We start from the raw sequence: 2,624 nt of genomic DNA, 5'->3' as shown, positions 1-2,624 counted from the left end.
CGAGGGGCCGGTCCCTCTGGAAACTCCCCTGTGACAGCATTAGAGGCCTCTCTGTTATTGCACGCATACACGCGCATGCATCACCTGTGCCTTTAAAAATCTGCACTTTTCTTAGCCAACCCCTGTAAACAATAAGAGTACTTGACTGGAGCTGAGAAACCTTTGTCATATTGTGTGTGCTTCTGACCTAACTGAAGTTCTGGTGACAAACTTGCTGAATTTTTCCAGAAATGGTAAAACAGAAGTATTTTATTTTATGGTTTATCTACCCACAGAAATGATTATAATCATAAAATAAAAATGGATTTGAATAATTCAATACAAATGCATAAAAAACAGAAGCCTACCTTTTACGAAAATATTACTGTGATTTTACTATGGTACAGTTATAGTATCAGATCAGTACTTTAATATATAGGCTATGGTACTCCAAGGTAAGGTAAAAAAAAATTATATGTATATATATATATATATATAAAATAATAATTAATAACAATAAGAAGAAATCAGCATATTAGAATGATTTCTGAAGGATCATATGACTGAAGACTGGAGTAATGATGCTGAAAATTCAGCTTTGCATCACAGGAATAATAAATTACACTAAAATATATTAATATATAAAACAGGTATTTTAAATTGTAATAATATTTCACAAAATTACTAATTTTTTTAATTTTTATAAATGCAGCTATGTGAGCAGAAGCTTATTTCAAAAATATTACAATATCTTACCGACCTCAAACTTTTGAATGGTAGTGTACATATATACTGTAATAAAAAACATCTAAATACCATGGCTTTACCATGGTACTAGATACATAACACATACCAAAACATATCATGTTGCTACTATAGTCTTTTTGGGCCTTGGAGCACCATATTACCATGATATACGTCCCTGTCTGTACTGGAAACCATGGTCATCATTTAAAAACATTATAACACTGTGATACTTATTCAAAACAGGGTAGCACAAACTATCATAGTTTAAAAAAAACCCCCAGACCGTTCCAGAAAGGGTTCTGGTTTGATTCTAGAGCGCGCACGTGAGCTGATTGCAGATTGTCTCTCTGGCTGCTGTCAGGTTTAACGAGCGCAGCGTGTCGTTAAAGCGCTGGTTTACGAGGCTCCTTTATCGTCCCACTCACACGCATATACGCGAGCGGCACACATACTGCAGAACCCCTAAAGACTCAGATTTAATGCTTCCTGCCCGGGCTGATCTCACTCCCACCGCCAGCTGCTGCTTTCAATTTCCCCCTCGCGCTCGCTCACACTTTCGCACGCGCTATCTCTCTTTTCTTTCTTCAGCGCTTTAACTCGCCGCTACCTTTGGCGACCAAATGTTTTCAAACCTGAGGTGAGAATACAGCACACACACACACATGTTGTGTTTCGATGGTTTATGGGGACATTCCATAGGCGTAATGGTTTTTATACTGTACAAACTATATGTGCTATTGCCCTACACCAACCCTACCCCTAAACCTACCCCTTACAGGAAACTTTCTGCATTTTTACTTTCTCAAAAAACACTCATTCTGTATGATTTATAAGCTTGTTTCCTCATGGGGACCTCAAAAATGTCCCCACAAGGTCAAAATTTACTAGTATTACTATCCTTGTGGAGACATTTGGTCCCCATAACCCAGGTACACACACACACACACACACACACACACGTGTGTATCTATAGCCGTCTCATCAAACAGCAAAAAAGTGCTAATGTCCAAAAATATGAAAAATGGTGTTTAAATGAAGTTAACACTAGCGGTACTTTTACAGTGATATATAGAATTATATTTCTGAATTATATTATGTTCATACCATACCATGTTATTTATTCCAAGCTACATCAAGGAGATGGAAAATCATAGTAGCCTATTACCAAGCTAACATGGCTACTGCCCTGGAAATGTACCATGGCATTTTCAAAGTACCTTGGTTTTACCATTGCACTACCTTTTAAGAGATATGAAAGTACCATGGTATATAGGTCTATCAAAGTACCAAGATTGATTTTTTTCTATGAATGTTCAAGACTTTTGAAAATGCATTTTATTAAGTTATGTTCATTTGAAAATGTAAAAAGGAAAATGTTAATTTGATTAAAATGATATAAAATTGTACAATATATTATATTAATACAAAATATATACAAAATGTAAATATATTAGTTTTTTTAATTATAAAAGGTATTTAGCAATTTATGAACCCTTTTTATGTAAAATTCAGTTTATTAATGATCATTTGACAAAAAATATATTAATACATAAATATTATATATTTATTGTAAAATATTATATTTATTACATTATATTAATAAATCAATATATAATATGTTTAAAACAATTGAAACGTTTAATTGATTTATTAAAATCAATTTGTAATTTATAGCCTTTTTTCTTTTGAGGATGTCTCCAAAAAGATATTTTCACATTTAGCTAAATTCTGGTGACATTTTTCAACATTTATAGAAATAATAATTTATATAGCTCTCTATCTGTCTGCCACGCACACACACACACACACACACACACACAGAGCGCTCACGTTAATCCGTTTGTCACGGTGAGCGTGCTTCCTGAGAGCTGAAAAATGATTCCTCTCCTTTTCCCTGC

The sequence above is a fragment of the Sinocyclocheilus grahami genome, unplaced genomic scaffold (assembly GCF_001515645.1).
Source record: "Sinocyclocheilus grahami isolate Dianchi unplaced genomic scaffold, SAMN03320097.WGS_v1.1 scaffold163.1, whole genome shotgun sequence".
Lineage (NCBI taxonomy): Eukaryota > Metazoa > Chordata > Actinopteri > Cypriniformes > Cyprinidae > Sinocyclocheilus > Sinocyclocheilus grahami.
The sequence above is the reverse complement of the archived record's forward strand: the minus strand, read 5'-3'. Positions refer to the sequence as shown.